The sequence below is a fragment of the Callorhinus ursinus genome, unplaced genomic scaffold (genome assembly GCF_003265705.2).
Source record: "Callorhinus ursinus isolate GAN/ISIS: 27379988/994484 unplaced genomic scaffold, GSC_fseal_2.0 scaffold1, whole genome shotgun sequence".
NCBI lineage: Eukaryota > Metazoa > Chordata > Mammalia > Carnivora > Otariidae > Callorhinus > Callorhinus ursinus.
In genome coordinates, this window is record NW_027397063.1 from 84007827 (window position 1) to 84032132 (window position 24306).

At 41.1% G+C, this 24306-nt stretch overlaps 2 long non-coding RNA genes across 5 annotated transcripts in view; both read left to right on the top strand.

The window, feature by feature from the left end:
• Nucleotides 1-18500, top strand: part of LOC112829341 (uncharacterized) — a 43960-nt gene extending 25460 nt beyond the window's left edge. For all 3 annotated transcript variants that reach the window (XR_003209691.2, XR_003209690.2, XR_003209693.2), the window contains exons 3-6: nt 179-424; nt 4201-4361; nt 5364-5544; nt 18013-18500. This is a non-coding gene — a long non-coding RNA (uncharacterized lncRNA). The remainder of the gene's footprint in view (nt 1-178; nt 425-4200; nt 4362-5363; nt 5545-18012) is intronic.
• A 2001-nt stretch (nt 18501-20501) lies between these two features.
• Nucleotides 20502-23429, top strand: LOC141370027 (uncharacterized). 2 transcript variants are annotated; one of them, XR_012373717.1, is made up of 3 exons: nt 20502-20590; nt 21580-21784; nt 23196-23429. It is a non-coding gene; the product is annotated as an uncharacterized lncRNA (long non-coding RNA). The 2 variants fall into 2 exon arrangements; XR_012373712.1 differs by having other exon boundaries at nt 21594-21784.
• Nucleotides 23430-24306: the final 877 nt, after the last annotated feature.

Consider the following 24306-nt stretch of genomic DNA (forward strand, 5'->3'; position numbering starts at 1 on the left):
ACACACACACACACACACACACACACACACACACACACACACACACAGAGCAGGGTTATCAGAAAGAAAAAACAAGAGGAGCTTTATTTAAAAACAGGACGCCAAGGCAGGAGCAAAACTGGCTGGCTACAAGATGGCAAGAGAGGAATGAACTATTCTTGCCTTCTTCCCAACACAGCACTCTGAAGCTTTACGCCTTCTGCACGAGGGGTGTTGTTACCTGCACTGTGGCAAAAGGCAGTGAGACTCGCAGGCATGGCAGCCACGCAGAGCTTGCCCAGTGGGATGTGGGATGGCACAGCAGGAAGTTCCAGCAACAAAGGCAGACCCCTCTGGGAGCACATGGAGTATATACACCCAGGGGCATCTAGAAGTCCTTAAGAGCCGCAGGCAATTGAGGTCCTGCCGAAGGTACCCATGGAAGGTAAGTTAGAGGCCCATAGAATTTGGATTCTTCTTCATGGGACTCCATTAGTACCCTCAAGCTATGGAAGCCTGGGAAAACACGGATTAAATAAAATCCCGCATTCTGTGTGGGACAGATGTAAGGAATAATTGAAGTGAAATTAAAGAACAAATGACTTTGTGCAGTGTTCTTCATATCAAAATTGAAGAGTTGGCTGGAAAATGCATTGAGACCACAGTCCTGCCACAAATAATGTATGCTTTTGTATGTTTTGACTAAATAAAAAGCAAATCCAAGATGTTACTTGGTGACCTAGCATCTCCAAAAAATCTTGCAAAGCAAATTAATTACAGAATTTATAGTTGCAAGCACATTTTCCCAAGTTCTTCTGGTTTCATGTTTTTTACTCCCAAATCTTGTTAACTTCTAATATACTTGTGATGTGGATTCCTTCTTAATGCAGAACACATTTTAATATTCTTGTTTTTGGCAAGATTTTACACAAACATGTTACTTCGAGAAAGTGACTTAGTAAGAAATGTTCACAGAAACACCTTTATGATATTCGCGGGTGTTTAGTCTTCAGAAATATGTAGGATCAGATTTTTTAAATCCTGTAATTGCTAAAATTAGCACATTAAAAAACTTAACTTTTATCCTGGGTAGTAAATAAGCACTATGAAATTGCATAGAAGATAAAAGAGAGACAAATATTAATTTAAAATGTTAGTGTTCATTGATTTTTTTGAATTACAAAAAATAACATGCTAATTGTAAAATATTTAGAAAAAGTTGAAACATATTGATAAAAAAACAAACCACAAACTCCATAATCCCAACTTGTTGAAGACAACCAGTGTTAATATGGGGCTGTTTCTTTTTTGTATTCTTTTATGTGTATTTTATATATATATTCATAAAACAGTATCATACTGTGTAATAGTTTTATATCCTGCTATATTTTCACCAACTATGTTTTCTTAGCTCTTATTTCTCTAGTAGTTTAAAGCTATAATTACATTTTTTCTAATAGTGATAATCTTTTTGTTATTAAACATAATTCAAAATATGTTTATCTCTGCTTATCAAGCTTAAGAATATAACTATTAATTATCATCCGTGTAAAATGAGAACTCTTTCAGGCTTTTACTGTCCTTACTGCCTCTCCCTAATTACGATTGATGTACTCTGGAATTTAGATCTAAATGTTTGTGTTTTTTGTTTTGTTTTGTTTTGTTTTTGAGGGAGAGAGAAAGGGCAAGAAGCCAGGGTGGAGGAGGGGCAGAGGGAGAGAGAGAATCTCAAGCAGACTCCCCGCTGATAAAGGAGCCCGACATGGGAACTGGATCTCACGACCCTGAGATCATGACCTGAGCCAAAATCAAGTGTTGGATGCTTACCCGACTGAGCCACTCGGGTGCCCTAGATCTAAATTTTTACTGTTACTGTACATTATTAACTTTTCTTTGGAGATTGATTTTTGAAATTTATTTTGTCTTATAACCATATTAACGACTGTTTTCCAGACGTTACTCTAGGTTTACTTAGTTTCCATTAGTTCCTAACATCTCTTTTTATCATGTTACCCTCATTCTTGGGGTCTTTATCTTGATCCAGCTCTAGGCTGGCTGGATCGGACCTCTAAACTGTGAGTGCAATACTTCCTGAGCACCGGCCTGGTCTCCCTACAAATGATCTCTTGACTGAGCGTATCATCGCTTTCCTCCCCAGCTTGGAAGTCAGTCTCCGTTTACTGCTGCTCTTTGGTTCTCTGGAGGAGAAGTGGATGGTTTTTCTTCCCCTGGGGCAGTGATTCTCAACCCTGGCTGTGCATTCAAATCACTGAGGGAGATTTTTTTAAATGTCAATGCCCAGGCTCCGTACCAGAGTCATTAAATCAGAATGTTTAAGGATGGAGCCCAGACACCAGTATTTTTTAAAAGCTCACCCAATGATTTTAATACATGGCTGGGGTTGAGAACCACTGCTTAAGAAATAAGCTGTTTTGTTTTTTTTTCCCCTTGCCTGGATGCTTGTAGAGGTTTTTTTCTTCTCCTTAAATCTTGAAATATTCAACAGGGTATGTCTAGGTGTCTCTGTCTCTTCCTTACTGCCTGGTAACCTTTAATTCTATAAACTCGGCAATTTCCCCCGGTTATTCCTTTGAATATTGCTTCTACCGTATCTCTTCTGTTTTCTCTTTCTTGGATGCTTAGGACATGTTCACTGTATTTCCAGGATCTCTCCCTTTTCCTTATTTTCTCTCCTCATTTTATCACTTTTCTCAGTTTGTTTACAAAGCCATCAGGACTGGTTCTGGATCTTTTGGGGGTCATAGACTCTTATGAGAACTCAATTAACGTTGGATTCTATTCCCCCCCTCAAAATGGCCACATCGTAAAGTTACATATCACTTCACAGACCAACTCTTCAGATCTCTGTGTTCCCTACATGAAAGCTCCCATCCCCGCGAGAGCCTCCTGGTCTAGAGGAAGTTGTATCCTTGCTCAATATCAAAGAGCAGGGGAGAGAGAGAGGCTCAGAAAGTGAGTGTGCCTGCACACACATGAAGTCCACTTGGCCTGGTGGTACCGCCACCACTCTCAGTTTGCTGGGATGACATTTATGTAAGTTGCAAGGTTTTCCTGCTCTTCTGACCAGGTGCCCACCATTATTTTCCAGTCACTTGCTTTCGCCCTGCGTGACTCATCCACTGTAAAATAGCTGGCAGAAATCCCTTGGGGTTTCTTGCAGGTACTCACCTATCCCCATCTTTGAAGTTTACTTAGAAATCTAAAGATACAATGGATCGATGAAAAAAGGGAGCATCCCTCTCTTTCACACAAGTGTACAACCTCTGTATCCCAATCCTGCAAAGTCACCGACAGGATTAGCTCTTCCTGCTCTCACCTCTTTCACACCATAAATGTTGCTCCTTATGTTTAGGCTTCAAATATGGCAAGGGAGAAAGTGAAGAAAAAATTATTTTCCTTCCTTTCTAGGTGAAGGATCTTTTTCTTCTGCCAGATTCTCGTAGGAATCTTTATTTTGCCTTGACATTCAGACTTTCACCAGGATGTGTCTATATTTTCTTCATTTATTATTTTTTTCCTAGTATCTAGGAAGCTATGTTGATCTGCATATTAAGTTTTACCTTTAGGGACACCTGAATGGCTCAGTCAGTTGAGCATCTGCCTTCTGCTCAGGTCATGATCCCAGTGTCCTGGGATCAAGTCCCGTGTCAGGCTTCCTTCTCGGCAGGGAGTCTGCTTCTCCCTCTGCTCCCAACTCGCTCTTGCTCTCTCTCTCTCTCACAAATAAACAAATAAAATATTTTTAAAAAATTCTACTTTTAGCTTATAAACTTTTCTTTGTTTGTGGCTTTCAATATTGCTCCTCTTCCATTTGTTTAGATCTTTTCTTCAAAACTACCATTATCCACATAGTGGCCCCTCATGGTTAGTGCTCCACAACTGTTTTCTCTCCGAAGGCACATTTCTCTTGTCTGCTTTCCCTTTCTTGTTGCCATGCAAAAATTCAGCAAGCTTGTCGACTGTATTAGTGATACGGTTTTCTACATTGTCAGTTCTGTTCTCCGCTGCCTCTAATGAAGTACAAAATCTCACAATTTGCAGAATTAATTTCAAGATACTTTTTTCTTTAGTCACCCAGTTCCCTTTTCATTTCTATTTCTTAACTGATGCCCTCCTAAACTCTTTCTGTTCAGTTTATCTCATATCACTTGTTTCCAAATATACAGCATTTTTAAACAAAGATTTATTTGTTTATTTTAGAGACAGAGAGCATGAGCAGGAGGGGCTGAGGGAGAGGGAGACAGAATCTCCAGCAGACTCTGCACTGAGTGCGGAGCCTGACTCTGGCCTCGATCTCACGACCCCCAGATCAGGAACCTTGCTGAAATCAAGTCAGACGTTTAACCATCTGCGACACCCAGGTACCCCTTGCGTGTATAGCCCTTAAAAAAAAAAATAAGAGCATAATACGGATGCATCTAAAAATTTTTGTTTTTAAAGTATACATGTTTCTCTGATATGATCCTCCGCTATTGTATGCTGGTTTTTTTTTTTTCCTTTATCCTACAAATTCTTCTGTGGGTTATGGCAGAACTAGCATGTTATCCCTCAGTATCTGTTTTGCCTTTATCCTTAGTAATAGAACTCTGCTTTCTAGCTGAGCACCTGGCCCCTGAAATAAAACCCTCATGCCCCAGACTGCCTTGTAACTAGGCATGCTCATAGAACGAGTTCCACCACTATGTATAACTTCTGGGTAGTGTCACCAAATGGAAGGGAAGGTGTCCCTTTGTCATCTTTTCTTGTAGCTAGAAGGCAGTGTAATGATTGCCGCTGAAGGTGCCCTCTTGGACAGTGAGGTAAAAACCATGTGCAGATGGTTTTTACCTCGCTGCAGGATGGCAGAATGGTAGGATAAACGGAGCCCATTGAGCAGCACCAAATTAGGACTGGACCAACTACCTCTGGACTTCTTTTAGGTGATAATTAAATAAATCCTATCTTTTCTAAGTCAGTATTACTTTGGGTTGTCTGTCACAGCCAAACCTAGTCCTGCCGGATATGGGACTTTGCTGTTTATTTATATTTAAATAGTGAGAATTCTTTTTAGCTATCTCTACCAGAAACCAGGAAAGGGTTTATTACTATTATTATTATTATTATTATTTTTACTCTTTTTCTTAAAAATACTTTCAGGGACCTCTTAAGTCTAAAAAGGAGATGTGTGGCTGGTTCCCTAGACAAACAACCTCGGGGAGTCAGGGCCACGTGCAATTCTGGAAAGGAAACTTCATCTCTATCATTCCCTCCCCTTTATAACAGAAGTATAACCTACATATCATAAGTTGCATAAATTATATCGATGCAAATATATGTATTTATCACTCAAATCTAGAAATAGCATATTTACTACCACCCAACAGGCTCCCTCCTGCCTCCCTCCCAGTCACAATCCTTGCTCTTCTGACCTCCGTCGCTGTGGACTAGATGAGATTAGACAACTTTGGACATCGTACACGTGCAATCACGTGGTGTGTACCTGTGGCAGCCACCCGGGTGTGTCACTCAGATCACCCTTCAAGAGATGATCCACCACATCTCCAGGTGTGTGTGTGTGTGTGTGTGTGTGTGTGTGTCTCAGCTTTTGTTGTTGTTGTTATTTATTCATTTATATCAAAGTATGGTTAACCCTCGGTGTTACATTAATTTCAGGTGTACAATATAGTGATCTGACAAGTCTATATGTTATACTCTGCTCACCACAGTGTAGTGGCCATCTGTCACTGCACAATGCCATTCCAATACCATTGACTATATTCCCTAAGCTGGGCTTTTTATCCTGGTGACGCTTCAGCTTTTGAGTTAAAGTCATGTACTTCCTGGGTAGCACCAGTCACTGACTGAACATGGCCGTACCTTGGCTTTCCATTTCTGGCTACTGAGAAACCCTTCTTTATGTTGAAGCTCCTCACTGAGCTCGCCGAGATTTTCCCGGAGCCGCACTGAAGGCTGAGGCTCTTTCTACCCAGCTTGTGTCCTTTCTCTTCTAAATGTCAGGTTTGGAGGCTCTCCCTGTCCATTTCTATTTCCAGCAAATCTTTTGTGCTTCTAACTCAGTTTTGGCATCTGCTTCTTGGAGGACACAACTGTCATCCTACTTTTTTGAGTCTGGCTCATTTTGCTCAACATGATGTTGAGAACTCATCCATGTTTCTGCATATAGAAATAGTTTGTTCTTCTTTCATATGGATATGGATATTCTAAAGTACATATACTTATTCTTCTATAGTTGTTGGGCTTCATAAATAAAGCTATGGCCATCCTTTTATGGTCATGTATTTCAATAGATACAAGTATTCATTTCTGTAGGTTGCATACCTAAAAGTGGAGTGTTGGGCCCTAGGTATACATATGTTTAGTTTTACTGGACACCGTCAAACATCTTCCTAAAGCGATTTTTTTAAAATCAGTTTACACCTATGTCAACAACGTATGAGTGTTCTCATCAATACCAACACTTGGTATTGTTAACCATTTGCTTTCCTGTGACTAATAATGTTCACGCTTATTGGTCATTTTCTAAAGTGACTGTTAAAGTATTTTACCCATTTTTAGTTTGTTTTCCTGTTTTATTCTCATTGGTTGGTGGGAATTCTTTATATAGTGTGGATATGAGTCCTTTGTCAGGCATATGTTTTGCAAATATCTTCTTCCCATCTGTAGCTTGCCTTATTAATTCTTTTAATGTTGCCTTTTGACAAATGTAACTTCTTTGTTTTAATGAAGTTCAGTTTTCTAATCTTGTATTTTCTGGATGGTTTTTTTGATGTTCTATTTAAGAAATTTTGTCCAGAGATCATGAAGACATAATGTTTTCCTTTAAAAGCTTTATTGGTTTACTTTTCACATTTACGTCTATGATCCATCTCAAAGTAATTCTTATGTACTGTGTGAAGGTGAAGTCAAAATTGAAAAAAAATATGGTTATCTAAATTTCAACTTATAAAGTTTCTTTCTCACATTTGGTGAAAGGGCTGTGCTATTTGACAGATTTTGTGGCGGGCTTCCTATCTAGGGCTTCCAGAGGCACCCCCAAGCTCCCTGCTGGTGGGTGATATAACTACCCAGGCCAAGGTTTCTAGCCCAGTGCCCACAGCATCATCAAGGAATACTGCTGCTAGTGACAGTCTGCTCCCTGTGGGGGTGGGGGGTGGGGGGGCGGGGGCAGGAGGGGCACTTAGGCCTTGCCTTCATGCACAGCTCTGCAGAGGCAGTGAAGGCCTCCAAAGCTTGGGGGAAACCATCCAATAATATAACCATGGCCACCATACAGGAGCTTTCTGTTTGAAGCCTTTACTGTTGTTTGCCACCTTTGCTACTCTCACACTTGCACAATTTTCCAGAGCCAAATCACGGATGTGGTCCCACAGTCAGCTTCTAGGCCTCACCCCTCCAGGTTATGCCACTCCTTTGGTGTTTGGCAAATTGGCCTTGGATGTCTTTTTTAAATCTGGTCCCAACTGCACAAGATTTAGAAGAAATTCTTTGAAGTTTCTGGCATTTGTATAGTTTCCTTCCCTAGCTTCCAGTACTGATTTAGGGTTTTGCATATTTTTAAATTTTCTAGGTCATTTTGGATGGGACTGGGAGGCAGGTGGTTCAAATATGTGCCCTCAGTCTCCCATAATTCCCCTGAAATTTAGTAAGATGTTTTTTACTTTCAGTCTCATGGGGATTGTGGGAAAAAACCCTGCATTAGTTCTAAGAGAAAATATAATTATTACTAATAGTAAACTATTTATTAATACTGAAAATTAGAATTTACTAGTCATTCATTTACACATTTATTATATATTTCACTCCAGTCTTTTTTTTCTAGGCACGTTTTGAAAAGTAATTGAGATCTTGCTGTATATCAAATGTATATACTATTTATAAAACTTTTTATTGTACTCTGAGCATTTCTCCATGTTAATGATAATTTTTCTTTTATATGTGTATTATCTAATTTTAAAATATCTTGTAAATGTGAATGCATATCTGTATTGATTTGTACAGACAAAGGAAAAATTATGGAAAGATATACACTAGACTGTCAACAGTTAGGAGTGAAGATGTTATAGTAGGAAAGGGAGACTACTGCTTTTACTTCATAAACTTCTATATTTTTAAATTGTTACCACAAAATGCTTTTTAAAATAAAAATGTTCTTTGTTTCTTTAATTCCTTAATTCAATGAATATATAATATTTTATTACCCACTCCATTATGTTGCTGTTTAAGTAGTTTCTGTTTTCCTTATAATGTAAATGTTTCTGTTGTTAAAGCTTCACACACACACTACTTAGGATGTGTTTCTGCAAATAGAATTACACCATAAGAACATTTACAAGCCAAATCATTTTCCAAAATTATGTTTTCACTTTCTATTTCACCTGCAGACCATAAAATAATCCATTTGTTTCAATTATAATTAGGTTTGGCAGTTTATGATAGAAAATAAAAACTAACAGTGGCAAAAACAAAGGAACAAGCGAATAAATAAATAAAGTCACTGCAACAGACACTTCAAAAAAATAAAGATATTAAAAGTTAAAAAAAAAACTAAGCTAAATGAAGTGGCTAAAATACCTAAGGTTGACAAAGTTTCATTTATAAGACTCCCAGGGGCGCCTGGGTGGCTCAGTTGGTTAAGCGTCTGCCTTCGGCTCAGGTCATGATACCAGGGTCCTGGGATCGGGTCCCCCATTGGGCTCCCTGCTCCACAGGAAGCCTGCTTCACCCTCTGCCTGCCACTCCCCCTACTGTGCTCTCTCTTTCTCTCTGTGTGTGTCAAATAAATAAAATCTTAAAAAAAAAAAAACAAAAAACCTCGTGTTTTGTTAAGTCCAGAGGTAGCAATACAGAATGACATGGTGCTTCATGAAATCATCAAGCACCCAGCTTCTCTACATGTTTCACCGTGGCTGCCATCCTTAGGGGCACAGCATGAGTGGGGGAGCTCTAGTTATTCTATCCCCCTTCCAGGCAGCAGGAAAGAGGAAGAGAGCTGCCCAAAGAGGAAAACTTACTGTCTGAGTCTACTGTCCTAAAGGACCCTATTTTGGGTCACCTGGGTGGCTCAGTCGGTTACGAGTCCGACTCTTGATTTCTGCTCAGGTCATGATCTCAGGCTGGTGGGATCGAGCCCCTCGTCAGGCTCCGTGCTCAGGGGAAGTCTGCAAATAAAAGACCCTATCTGGAAGTCCAGCAGTACTTTGACATTTCAATAGCTTTGTTTTCTTAATGTAAATGTGAAGGTGATATAATGTATAATATAATGTCATGGAAATATGATATAATGTAAATATAGTGTAAATATGGCCACATCTAGCTACAGGGGAGGCTGGAAAATATATCCTTCCATTAGAGCACACTGCTACCTCCAATAAAATCAGGATTCTGTTACTGGTTTAAGCTTGAGCTTTTTTGTTGTTATTAGTGAGATTTTATATTTATATACCTCCGTATGTGTCACATGTTGAGTTCCCCAGAATGCACATCCCGGAGATGGAGATTTGTGATCAGGAAAGTTCTTGGGGTCACTACCTGTGGGGGAGGGGAAAAACGCAGGACTTGACAGAGGGAGAAGCTGGGCTGAGGGGCAGTCTCACAAATGTGTCAGACGAACCTTAGGGGATTTTGAAGCTGGGCTGTCTCTTCAGAATTGCTCCGAGTTAGAGCAGGGGGAACAGACTTTCATACCTGCACTGACCAGTCACTGGATGAAGGATGACTGAGAGAGGGGAGCATGCTCACGGGGAAGGCAGCTTCCTTCAGCCAAAGCAATTCCCAAAGCTGGCGGGGAGTAAGTCCCCCAGTCTAGCAGGGTAATCAGGGTGGGGCAATTTCATTTCCTCTTTGTAATTTGTTCACTTCCTTCACTTATTATCATAACATTAAATTTAAAAAGCACCCTGTAGAACATCAATGTTCCTTTTATGTAAATATTCCCTGTTTTGATCTGCCCATCAGAACTAGACACTCAGGAACCCTCTACCCAAATTTTACATGTCAACATGAATGCCACATTTGCTTCAAATTTCTGTCTTTTTTAAAAAAACAAACAAATCTTTATCCATACAACTAAAGTTCTACTTCCAATTTTTTCCCACTCTCCAGAAATAACTATTATCTTGTTTGTATCCCTTCCATGTATGTTTTTATACTTTTAGTGCAGATAGGTAGCTAATAATAAATTTTTACAGCTGAATAGATTATTAACATTTCAAAAAATAAGTAGGTTAATATCTATTTTTTTAAAAGATTTTAGTTATTTATTTGAGAGAGAAGGAGAGAGCACAAGCAGGGGGAGCAGCAGAGGGAGAAGGAGAAGCAGACTCTCCGCAGAACAAGGATTCTGATGTGGGGCTCGATCTCGGGACCCTGAGATCATGACCTGAGCCAAAGGCAACCACTTAACCAACTGAGCCACCCAGGCGCCCACTAGTTTAATATCTATTAATGAGGGTTCAAAATAAATAGGAATAGTATTTATAAATATTATGTCTAAATTTTCTTGTAATTTAAAACAGAAAGGTTTCTTCATGAAGCTATAACAGTTCAATTCTCATTGTTATCCATGTCCCTGACTCTTTGTTAGAAAAAGACTGAAAATTCTCACTTGGCAAAAGCACCACAGAGAGTGTAGGAAATCACTTTTGAGCTCAATGAGCAAATCATATTCAATCTCTTCCACAGTGATTCTTCTCCTCAAACTCAGACCAAGAGGAGTTGAGACAGAGTGGAATTCTGGGGAGCATGAATCATTCTATATTTGTGAAGAAGCAAGAAGAGATTTCACCATTAAAGTCATCTATACTCAAAAAAATTTCTACAAAGAAAATCTCAGGCCCAGATGGCTTCATGGGTGATTCTTACCAAATGTTTAGAGAAGAATTAGCACAAATACCTTCCCAAACTCTTTCCAAAAACGGAAGAGGAAGTGACATTTCCCAACATAGTCCATGAGACCAGTGTTGCCCTGAAACCCAAACTAGACAGAGACGTCACAAGGAAAGAAAACAAAAGACCACTGTCCTTTATGAATACAGATCTTAAAAATTCAACAAAATACTAACAAACTGAATCCAGCAACATATGAAAAGGATTATATGCCGTGACCAAGTCAGTTTTATCCCAGGAATGCAAGGTTAGCTCAACATGCGAAAATCAATGACTATAATACATCACATAAATAAAATAAAGGATAAAAACCATGTGATCATCACAATAGATGGAGAAAAAACATTTGAAGGAAACCCCAATGCATTTCATGTTAAAAACACTCAACCAACTAGAAATGAATAGGAACTTCCTCAACCAGATAAAGGGCATCTGCAAAATACCCACGACTAACATACACAATAGGGAAAGGCTGAAAACTTTCTTCCTATGATCAGAAACAAGACAAGGATGTCTGTTCTTGCCACTTCTATTCAACATTGTACTTTTGGTTATAGCCAAGGAAATTAAGCAATTAAAGAGAAAAAAAAAAATGCATCCAGAGAGAGGGGCGCCTGGGTGGCTCAGTTGGTTAAGCGACTGCCTTCGGCTCAGGTCATGATCCTGGAGTCCCGGGATCGAGTCCCGCATCGGGCTCCCCCGGGGAGCCTACTTCTCCCTCTCCCACTCCCCCTGCTTGTGTTCCCTATCTCTCTCTCTCTCTCTCTCTGTCAGTTAAATAAATAAATAAAATCTTTAAAAAAAAATGCATCCAGAGTGGAAAGAAAGAAGTAAAGCTATCTCTATTTGCAGATGACAATGACCTTATCAGAACCTGCGAATTCAAAGTGTTTGTCAGGGTTGGTTTTTTTTTTTTTTTTTAATGTAGTGAGAATAAAGATGAGAGGTAAATAGTTCTTCTGTCTGAGCAGGACTTGTGACTGTAGTGTGTTTGTCACCTGTAAACCTTGAGGGCATACCCTGGAAGTTGGATACTGAAGAAAGGAAAAGAATAACGACACTGGGTAATAATGTAAAGGTCTACTTTCAGAGTTTATTTCAGAGTAAGTCACTGCAGATTATCAGAACATTTAGAAAGCTTTTTCCATTTAATATGATTTAGACAATATGATCTCTAAGAATTATTTCAAAAGTGTGTATGTGTGTGTATTTACCCAAAGGGCACACAGAGTCAAGATCAGAAGATCACAAAGAGAATAAGTCGTGTCTCCACTTGACCCTGGCAGAGGGAATCCGAAAATATTGGGAAATGGGTTGGCAAAGGCCATCCTGGATTCCTGTTGTTCTAGATAACAATTTTATAATGGTTATTCTAGATGGAATCATTCAGATTTTGAGAACTAAACTTCTGTTGATTATTGTGTCTGGTGGGTTGTTTTAGTTATTGAAACTAATCATAGGTCAAGACATACCACTGTGGCCAGGAGGTTAGGGTTTCTATGAATGAATGGAGAGCCTCACTGTAAGAATTGGAAGGTGACCCTTTTCAGGAGAGGGAGGATGTAGAGAGGGGATCCTAAGACAAAAAAGTCAGACCTGGAACTAAGGTAGAACCACTGAGTAGAACTCTGCAAGAGGTTTCCTTTACTTGGACTCTGGAAGCAGTTATATATAGTATTCGTGGCTTTATCTTAGTTTTTACTTTTGAGTAAGTAATAAACACACCGATTACAAAATACAAGCTACACAAAGGGTACACAGGGAAAGGAAACCTTCTCTTCCCCCTTCACCCACAGACATTTCCTCTGATCAACCTCAAACCTTGAACAGAGCAGTCTTGTTCAATGGTGCTACAAGGACCTGAGGGCTGAGATAATGAAGAGAAATGTAGCCTTGCAGCCCGACCCCTCCTCCAAAGCCAGCTTGGCAGTGGCAGCATGATTTGGGGTAGGGTGGGAGGGAGACAGCTGTCCAGGAGTTTGGGATAGTGCTGAGCAGCCGGGTTAGCAGAAGACCATGGCATGGCTTGGAGGCATCATTGAAAACCTAGTGAAGGGGCAGGTTGCAGTGTGCACTGATGCAAATCTGGTGTGAGGGGCAAAGCCTCTGTCTCCAAACGTGCAACTGAAAAGTGACCCCTGGTGGAAAGGGAAGGGGTAGGAGGGTGGGGGTGGGGGGACTGGGGGGGAGGCTCCTTCCTGCTCTGACAAGACCAGAAGGGAGCCAATTGGCAAACAGCCTGCATGTGGATCAAATCAGGAACCGACATGCCCCCCCCCCCCCCCCAACCCCCCACACACACACACACACCCCCACACACGAACAATGAGCATTTTTAAGAGGCCAGGGCTACAAAATTGTTTTCTCCCTACAACTTCTGCCTTTCACTCCATCTCTTGGCTTGTCCATTCTCCAACACCTTCTCTCTGCTCTTTCCCCCCTCCCCTTATTAGACCAACATGTGTACTTTCTTTATTACAGTTTCCTTTCTCTTTACCCCAAGAGGAAAGTAATTTTGATAGAAAAGAGAGTTCTTCCTTGATTCTCTAATGATATCATTTTGTGTCTATTCAAGGCAAGTCATTTAACCTTTCGGAACCTTAATTCCCACGTTTGTAAAACTGATGACTACTTACATATTTCCTAGGCTTGCTGAGTAAAGCAATTATCAAACACTCAGCGACGTAAAAAATAATCTAGAAATTAAGAAATCTGCCAATTCCTGCTTGGAGCATTTTGGGGGCTGCAGGCTGGGAGCTCCCAGGCAAGCGCTTGATGTAGGTCCACTGACCTTGGAGAAGACACGTTATAGGAGATCCTGCTGGTCTCACAAGAGGGGTGCTAGTCTACACAAACGTGTCTCTTCCACAGGGAGAAAGAAGAGAAAATGGGAGCCTAAGCTCTGTGGCTTGCAGGGGCGGGCCACCAGGACAGGGCTGGGGCCCGGTGACTGCTGATGGCAGCAGTACTATCTAGAAACTGAGATTTGGGCTGGCCTCAACGTGGGGAAGGACAGTCTGGGACTTTGTGCTGAGACAAGAGCTTCATCGGGATCGAATGACTTACGGTAAACTTAGAGCACATTTCCTCTGTGAGGAATAACCATATAAGCTTAAATTCTTATAATCATGCAAGCCACGTAACCATATAAGGCTAAAGTAAATGAGAAAAAGTTGAAATCAAATCTGTACCTCTGTATATCACAATTTCATGTATCGGTGGCTTTTGTTATTTTCCTTCTAGTCCAAATTTGCTACAGTAAGAATTTTTATTTATAGAAGCAGAAAAAAATGAGTTAGAAATAATTTTATAATGGAAGCAATCTAAAGCCCCAAATATAGAAACGTTAATATAATTATGGAACTTCAGGAATTGTTAAAAAAAATAAGATAAAGTGTATAAAAGTCAATATGAAAACATGACTATGATATAATAAGTACTACAAAAAGCAGGTATATGTATATCCAGTATGATTAAAACTCTGTATTATATAGTATATATAAACACTAGAAGAAATAATACACAAAACCACTAATAGTTAATGTTTTCTGAAGGTTTTTAAAATCTATGAGCAATTTTAAAACTTTTTTCTAATTTTAACCTTTGCTTAAAAAAAGATTTTATTTATTTGAGAGAAAACGAGAGAGTGAGAGAGAGAGAGCATGAGCGGGGGGAGGGGCAGAGGGAGCAGTAGGCTACCCACTGATCAGGGAGCCCAACACGGGGCTCGATCCCAGGGCCCTGAGATCATGACCTGAGCCGAAGGCAGATGCTTACTGACTGAGCCACCCAGCTGCCCCTAATTTTAACCTTTTTTAAAGGTTGCTTATTACTTCAAAACTTAAAATATTAATAAAAATGATACTAGTTTTTTTTTTTTTTTTCGGAATTCCCAGGGACCAAGGGCAACTGTGAACAAAACAGTAAATCCCGAGTACAAATGCTCAGGAATGTTATGCCCCTGGGGGGCGGGGCAGGAGTTGGAGATGGCATCTACCAAGAGGGAGACGTTTGAGGCTAAGAATGGAGGATGCAGGGGGTTCCTGCTTCCATCTTGGAGCCCAGGGGGATGAAGTGGGGTGCGTGATCCAGGAGAATGGGCTGTACCTCACGAATTGGGGGGATTCATGTTGTTCTCCAAATGGTTTTATTTTTTGTAATACCCAAGCCTTCACTAAAATCTTGCTCAAACACACTGGCCTCATTTCTGCTTGGAGAGCAGCAAGGGAAGATCCCTGTGGCCATGCTTAGGGAGAGCCTTGCTCCCCCCAGCTCCCATGGTACAAAGGAGCTGCTGAGAGGAGGAGATGAATCTCACGGAAACGGAGGCAGGAACTCTTGACTCAGCTTTTTCTCTCCTGGTTGGGACAGTGTGAGGAGAGGATCTGGAAGCTTCGGCGCTTTTTTTGCTCTGGTTGCAGGCATTTCCCATGCGCTGCCAGACAGCGTGGAGCCGTGGGGGAGTAGGAGGCCTAGAGCCGCACGCGAGCCCATAGGTCTGTGGTCTGAAGCTGCTAACTTGGCAGGCGCTAAGTGTCCAGCGTTCCTGAGCCATCTTCAGTTCTGCCCACTTTCAAAGTGCCCAACCTTCTCGATAAAGCCCAGCCATGACAAGACAAGGCTGAAGATTTGAGATCTCAGTGTCATTCTCAGCAGTGATGGTTTTCACCAGTTGGCCACCAACTTGCTACCTCCTACAGCTCTTTCCTCTACCGCTGCTTCTCCGGTCCTGCTACCACTCTCCGAGTTGTTCCGGGATTTTCTGTCTACTTACTGCAGTAACTTGGGAACTGATATCTCCCCACCCCTCTGTTCTTAGGAGTACCCCCCCAAACTACCAGAGTGCTGTTTTTAAGCAGACCTGATCATGTTACTCCTGTATTTTAACCCTTTGAGGCTCTTCATGGATTACAGGATACAGTCTAAATGTCTTAGTCTGAGATTTAAGACCCTCTACAATTTCTCCCCAGCCGCATTTCCCACGCCATCTTTTACCACTGGCCTTATGTTCAAGCTCCATAATGTTACTTCAAGGTTCTTCTTTTCCTAATCCTTTTCTTCCATTTCTCTCTCTCTCTCTCAATCTCTTTTGTCTTTCTCCCCCTTTCATCTCTATTTCTTAAAACAACAGGAACAACAACAAAACCCATAAACATGGGACATAAAAATGAAAGAAAAGAAAAACTCACAATCCAACAGCCCCAACGCCTAATTACTTTAGTATCATTTGATAGCAATTTATTATTTCTTTATGTGCACACTAATTCTAGATTATAGACTTCTTTTTAGATTATAGACATTTTTATTATTACCCATTTAGAAGACAAAGACACATTTCAGAGAAATCATAATGTTTCCTCATTTTTTTTTTATGTTACTTCACAAATCTCACTTGCGGTTTTAATCACAGGTTAGAAGGTATGAAATTTAGTCCTTAAATGCAGAAAAGCAAGATACCTAACTTTCTTTACTTGGCTCTGACTCAGGATATAAATTCTCCTGGCTGTGGCAGAAATGTCATTTCGGTGGATTCGTCGTAGCTCTCTTCCTTCTCCTGGGTAGCATCTTTGTTCCAGAGGGCTTGAGCTAGCTCCTCAATTTCATCTCGCCACACTGGCATCTTCTGAGATGTCCACCAGCCCCACTGTTCCTTGAGCAGTGTTTAGTGCCATCCATTGAAGGAGCCACTGGAGAGACTCCCATCCTAACAACCCATGTGGCCCCTTGGATTTTAGGACTCCTTCTGTGCCACTTGTGGGTGTGGGGCGATCACTCTTGAACTCTCACACCATGGCAGGGCTGGGGAGCTGTGCGGGGGAGGTTATCAACCATGAAATATGCTGCCGTTTCTTCTCTGGGGCCTCAGCTCCTCTCCAGAGCCCCGCCTGTGGCGTGAAGGGCAGGCCCCTGTCGCTGAGACCTAAGGGTGTCTCTGTTCTCTCTGCTCCCGTTCCAATTCTCCTTTGCTAATCTTTTTCTAGTCTGGGCCCTTTCTCTTCTCCTAAGGAACTCTACTCAGAAATCTGAAGACTCCCTTTCTCTGCTTGGTGCTACTGTGACCTTCTCCTGAGACGGTGAAGGTCTAATCGGACGCTTGAGCAGAGGGAGGGGTCAAGGCAGAAAGGAAATATTGAGGAAAATTAATATTTTGAAAAGACTCTTCTGACCCAGCATACATAAAATTTTCCTTTCTGCTTTTTAAATTGACTATATGCACATCACATATTATTACCTAGTCTTTAAAATTACAATTCCTAATACCTGTCTAGTACTATGTTGCTTAAATCCCACAAGGTGTAGGGTCTCTTGTGTTCTCTTGGTTGTGCAGGCCGCTCAAGCTAGCTCTGCCAGGGCTGGCTTCATGGAAGGGGCAATAGGGGAGGGGCTCTGTATCAAAGCTTTGCGACTCTAGGATCTTCAGCAGCTTCTGACTGCTGCTAGCAATCAGACTTCAGAGATAACGTACATCAGTTAGACACATTTGGTTTCTCTCCCTGTTTATATTAAACAAAGAAGTTCTAATGTAACGGGCTTCCCAGGATCCCGATGCTTTCCAAAGGATCGAATATGCACCTCATCCTAATGTAGTTCACAAGTGCATAGACACCATCAAACACAAGCATTTTGGATATACAGAGAGCTGAAGAAAATAAGTAAAAAAACTCAGTTTGCTGTGTAAAAATTTTAGTTTGCTGGCCATGATGCAAAATCCAGTACACTAGATTTTGAATCCAATTGTTCAAGTTCAAATTTCCCTGGCACTTGATTTTGTTTGCATGTTATAGGACATAGTGATATGTAATATAATGATACATGTAAGATGATCTCAGATGTGGCAAACTTGTTGGGAAGGGGTGAGGAGATCAAGCAAATTATTCTAAAGTCGGGTTTGCAAACACAGATTTTTCTGTTTTTTGGATTATGTATTTGGGCTGGTAGAGATTGGGATGTGGGGCAGGACTGAAGTCTCCCCCCACCACTCCAACCCCCTACCTCCAGTGTTAGGTACAGGCTTAGAGTATCTGACAGACCTTATTTGCTATATGATCTTGAGCAATATACTTAACTTCTCTAAACGTTCTTTTTTTTTTTTCACCTGAAATGCTGATAACCGTCCTACCTGTTAAGGTTGTTGTAAGGATTAGAGTCTCTTCAATAAATGGTGCTGGGCAAATTGGACAGCCACATGCAGAAGAATGAAACTCGACCATTCTCTAACACCATACGCAAAGATAAACTCAAAATGGATGAAAGACCTCAATGTGAGACAGGAATCCATCAAAATCCTAGAGGAGAACACAGGCAGTAACCTCTTTGACATCACCCACAGCAACTTCTTTCCAGATACATCTCCAAAAGCTAGTGAAAAAAAAAGCAAAAATGAACTTTTGGGACAACATCAAGGTAAAAAGCTTCTGCACAGCAAAGGAAACAGTCAACAAAGCAAAGAGGCAACCCACAGAATGGGAGAAGATATTTGCAAATGACACTACAGATAAAGGGCTGGTATCCAAGATCTATAAAGAACTTCTCAAACTCAACACCCAAAAAACAAATATTCAAGTCAAAAAGTGGGCAGAAGATATGAAAAGACACTTCTCTGAAGAAGACATACAAATGGCTAACAGACACATGAAAAAAATGTTCATCATCATTAGCCAGCATGGAAATTCAAATCAAAACCACATTGAGATACCACCTTACACCAGTTAGAATGGCAAAAATGGACAGGGAAAGAAACAACAAATGTTGGAGAGGTTGTGGAGAAAGGGGACCCTCTTACACTGTTGGTGGGAATGCAAGTTGGTACAGCCACTTTGGAAAACAGTGTGGAGGTGCCTCAAAAAATTAAAAATAGAGCTACCCTATGACCCAGCAATTGCACTCCTGGGTATTTACCCCAAAGACACAGACATAGTGAAAAGAAGGGCCATATGCACCCCAGTGTTCATAGCAGCAATGTCCGCAATAGCCAAACCGTGGAAAGAGCCAAGATGCCCATCAACAGATGAATGGATAAAGAAGATGTGGTCCATATATACAATGGAATATTACTCAGCCATCAGGAAGGATGAATACCCAACTTTTACATCAACATGGATGGGACTGGAGGAGATTATGCTAAGTGAAATAAGTCAAGCAGAGAAAGTCAATTATATGGTTTCACTTATTTGTGGAACATAAGGAACAGCATGGAGGACATTAGGAGAAGGAAGGGAAAAATGAAGGGGGGGAATCGGAGGGAGAGATGAACCTTGAGAGACTGTGGACTCTGAGAAACAAACTGAGGGTTCTAGAGGGGAGGGCGTGGGGGAATGGGTTAGCCCGGTGATGGGTATTAAGGAGGGCATGTACTGCATGGAGCACTGGGTGTTATACGCAAACAACGGATCGTGGAACACTACATCAAAAACTAATGAGGTATTGTATGGTGACTAACATAACATAATAAAATAAAAAAAAAAGGATTAGAGAAAATGTGAAGTGTCTGGCTCATAGTAGGGGTTCAGTAAAGGGTAGCTATTACTAGTATTATTGCCTGCGAAAAGGTCTATGACCATAAGCAAGATGATTACGAAGGAAAGACGAGGTGAAAAAAAATGAACACTGACAACAAATCACTCAGCCTGGACGACTGTCCTCTGGGGAGTTTTTTTAAAAGCTGATCATCGCTTGATTTCATGATACTACCCTTCTCAAGACCGCACAAAGTATCCTGTGACATGTTTATTAGTTTAAATGATTTTAGCTGCTTGAGATCTTAAATTTTGTAACACCCTTTGTGCTACTGAAGGTCCTCTGGGGAGTTACAAAATCAAGCCTGAGATTTCCTTTAACACAGTATCAAAAAAGTAAATAAATGAAGTATCCTCTTCCTAATATAAGATAACATCTCATAAATGGCTGGTTTCATACCTGGGCTGACTGACACCAGAGTGTTATTTCAATCCCTTGCCCCTTCCTTCCATCTTGCTCTTCCACACCCCCCAAATAATCCCTAGAAAAGAAAAGCTGTAATTTCACCCCAAAGCCATGGTCTAGGTATATGGATAGGACATTCTAAAGGGCGGAGCAGAGCATGTGCTAGAAATAAGAAGGAAAACCAGAGAGTGAGGACCAGCAATCATGGGAGAGTAAGTCCAAGAGAAGAGAGGAGGGAAACCTTGAAGTGGGTGTGGGAGGTGGTGGGATGTGGTCCTGGGTGTCAGCTCACCCTCCGGACAACCCCAGGGCAGGTGACTTCACTCAGTCTCATTCTCAAAACTTGTTCTCTTGAATGATCACTCCAAAAGCGTAAGTCACAACTCCTGTATAAATGCTGATGCTAACTCTTACCTGAGAGTATTCCAGCTACCCTAGGAAACCAGGATTTCTCAGGAAACCTGAGTACCGGGTCCCTGTTCTGCTCTCAACCGTTTGGGAGAGCTCCAGGAAATAATCTCTTTTAACCTCAGTGCCTTCATTCACATGCTTTTGTTTTGTGTGGCACCTATCAGGTGCCAGGTATTGTGATTCACCCTGATGACAAAACAAAGAACTGGAGAGACAGAGTCTTTGACTTTATGATGTTTATTGTATAGTGCACATAGACAGAAAACAAATAAACAACTAAATGAATGATTACAAATGATGGTGGGTCCCGCAGGCAAAGAAAGAGCACTCAGGCCAAAGTAGCTTGATAGAGCCCCTGAGGCTGGCAAGTTAGGTGAGTATGAGGACCACCCGCAGAGGGAGTGCCAGGGGGTAGGGGGTAGGGGGAGTAAGGGTGTTGGGGGGGCGGAGTTGGAGAGACTGCCCCCGTGGGAGGAGGCTGCAGAGGTGAGCATGTATGGGGGAGCCGGGCCATAAGTTTCACATGAAGAGCAGTGGGAAGAAGCCCCTGGAATATTATAAGCAGAGATGAGATGATCTCTGTATGGTTTATGAATATTTCAACATTCCTGTCAGTTTGAAAATTCTACTCTGACTACCCATTCCTAGTTCTTTGGCCCAAGTAGACCCTTCAGTAGAAGAGAAAATTCTGTAATCTAAAGAGTAGTCCTTGTTTTAGACAATCCCTTTCTAGGTATCTGCTGACCTCTCCTGCCAATTTCTGCTCCCATTTGTCTGGAATGTTTACCCCTCTACCATTGTGACAAATCCCTACATTTGAAATTTCTCGGCATTTCCCTACAAATCCCACATCAAGGTGTATCACCCGTACCTTACTGACTTTTGATGAACTATGTTCCAACTTGTCTTTAATTCTCTGTAAACCTAGAATATCACCTGACTGAAGCCTTGAGCCCTAGCTTTCTAAACCACAATGATTCTTCTCCATGAAAATCATTTGCTTTCCCATATCATTTGCTTGAGAACTATTTGATAAGCTCCTTGTCAAGAAAAAGAGAAGGAATCCAACAAACATTTGTGTTGTGTCCTGCGTCTCCCACAAAGATAAAGTTGTTCTCTCCAAATTATGGCTTCCAAAGACATCCTAAACCCTTTAGGCTTAAGTGTTTTAGGATATCCAGAGAGAGCTCAGCAAACACCACATGGCAGGGAACCATAACCACAATGTCTGCTTTTAAGCGATTTAACTCATGAGTTCTGAGCAAAGAACTGGTCTTTCAGACTCCATTTCTCACAGAAGTACGTGTAATTTCTTCCCCATGCCTTAATTTAGTCTGGCAATATATCGCAATAATTGTGCAGCTTTTGTTTTACAGTTTGACTTGAGAAAAGGAGAAGAGATGGCTCTGATACCTTTGGATTTTGTCTGAGTGGTTGGTGCCCAAAGTTGACCTCTTCCCACAGTTGGTAAACAGCTTTAAGATTCAGAATCTCTTCTTTTGGTTCTCATTTGCCTGGAGAGCCATAAATGTCAGCCTGGTAACTTCCTCACAAACAGAGCCCATTGGTAAGTAAGTCAGTAAAAGCAGGTGGGAGGCACGCTCCGAATAGGCACGTGAAGACACTTCACTACCTTCTCGTCCCGGTGCTGCTGCGAGCACCGCGCAGAGAGCCAGCCCGCCATGCGCACATGAAATCCGTTTTTTAAAGCTTCCTCGAAACATACACTTAGCATTCAACTGGAACAGGCAAGTTAGATGAAGGGGCTATTTTTATCAGGTTTTTCTACAGTTTGAACAATTTGGAATTAAGAAGACTGGATTACTAGGTCAGAAATGAGGGCAGTTGCAAAACACAGACCATCTTCTTAGGATGGTTGTACTTAGGGCATCGGAGTTAAAAAACACAATTTCTTTCCTTACCTTTTACACTTATTCCATCTTTTCTAAAAACTCCCATTCCACACTCTACTTTTTCCTGGAGGATTATGACTAAGTTGAAATTATTTTAAGATTTCACTCCCTTCAGAGTTATCTGTCAGGGATCCCCGCCCCCCAGAATGTTAAGTCCTCCTGGCAAAGCCTCACAATCTGTTTTCCTTGAACCTACAAGAACCTTGTTAACTGTGTGATACGCAGTAAACCAAACATTTGTGTAGTGTCTGTCTGCCTGAGAGATAAAGCTGTTCTTGCAATTAAAGTCCTGGAAGACATCAATAACTCCCTTGCGTTTCAGGGCTTTGAGGAGAGTTGCCTCAAAAAAAAAAAAAAGACAGTTTTACAAAGTCTTTGGATGTATGGAGAATTTCACTGTATTGCAGTAAGATACTGAGTATACTTTCGGGCAAACAAACAAATGAAAGAAAAGAGTTGATACAGAAATGAACATGTTAGTAGTATAACAATAAAAATTCTTCAAAATTCATTACCTTTGACTATTTAAAATGAAAAGCACTGCTTGATCCTGCTTGATTGAATGCCACAATCTCTTCATTTTTCCATTTTAGGTTCTTGTGTTAAATTTTCCTAAAAGAATAAAAACTGCTAATTCCAATCAATTAATAATTTAAAAGAAACATCCATTTATCATTAAGTTCTTAGGTTTTACCAAAGGTGATAGAAAAGACCAGGCCTAGTTCTGGATTTTCACAGACTACTTTACCAAATGGTACAATCCAAATAGCTAAGAACTCAATTTTAAAGGCTTCTATACTTCCCTGAGTTTTGTTCAGAACTTGTATCCAGGGTTATGCCAGTCTGTAAACTGTCCTCAAAACCACAATGACCCACAAATCCCCTCTGCGGATTGATTGAAATGCTTTGCTTAAGCAGCAAAGGATATATTTGGTGAAAAAACTCTTCCATTAAAGAACACAATTATTATAACAGCATGATTTATAAAAAGTCACTTGTCCATTGTTTGGCGAATGCTAGTTTTCTGTTATTCTAGGAACGAGTCTCAGTTTCTTCATTTTCTAGGTTTGGATGCTGCTATATATGACGTGTGGTGGTGGCGGCAGTCTCCCTCTCTGTGGATGTGTAGGGGCGGGGAGGTTGGAAGGAATATGACACACTCAAGTCTAAGGAAGTGCAGCTTGTAAGGTAGTCAAACCTGGAAAAGCCAAGCTACTGTTCCTCTAATTTAAATGTCCAGCAAGCTGACTTGACTATTATTTGTAAGTATTACAGAACATGAATCTGAGCACCAGAACTCTCTAGCACCTCAACTCACGTTTTGGGTGATTTCCTAGGGGAAGCCCTTAATTAAAGGCATTCCCTTCTTTCCTTTTCCCCTTCTCTCCTGTTCTTCCTTGATGTCTACTGGCCAGAATCAGGGAAGGCACTTCGATGTATGCAAATAGTTTCTGGTAAGCTGCAGCCTGCTCTTGGATTTGAAATTAGATCTTCAAACTGATGCTATCAGCATTTTACCTAAATACTTCACTGATACGTAATAACTTATTTAAGACAAACAATAAGTGGCAAAAAATGTGATCACAATCGGAGAGTCTTGGATTTAGTTTCTGCACAAAGTAAGTTGAAGGGTCCCCAGAGGTATTTTCTTCTAACAGCATCAGAACCATGTTAGGCTTGGGCCAGAAAGTCATACTTGTTGTTGCAAGGGTTCAGTGTCAGGCTTGTTTAGAGCAGCATGAACTAAGGGGCTTTTAAAGCTCCTTTGTTGATAGGATTCTGTAGTTCTGAGACCCAGAGCCTTGGAATTCCCCAGAAGCAGCCACAAGAATTTCTAGAGTCTTTGTGGTGCCCCAGGACAGTTGAAAGTGACCAGTACTCCAATTCCCAAGCAGACTAGGGCTAAAGAGGGAAGGAAGAGAAAGCTGGGGGTGGGGGGGTGGGGGGGTGGGTTGGAGGATGGAGAAGAGAGGAAAAAGAAGTACCATGGAAATTTGTTTAATATTTAAGAGCCAAAAAGTATGGCATACTTACCTCTGAGCACTTTCTCCCCTTATATTTCATGTGTATGTGTGTGTGTGCTTGTGTGTGTGTGTGAGAGAGAGAGAGAGAGAGAGAAAGAGGAGAGAGAAGGGAATTGGTACAGTTGGCTTATATTTTGACCTCCATTTCATTT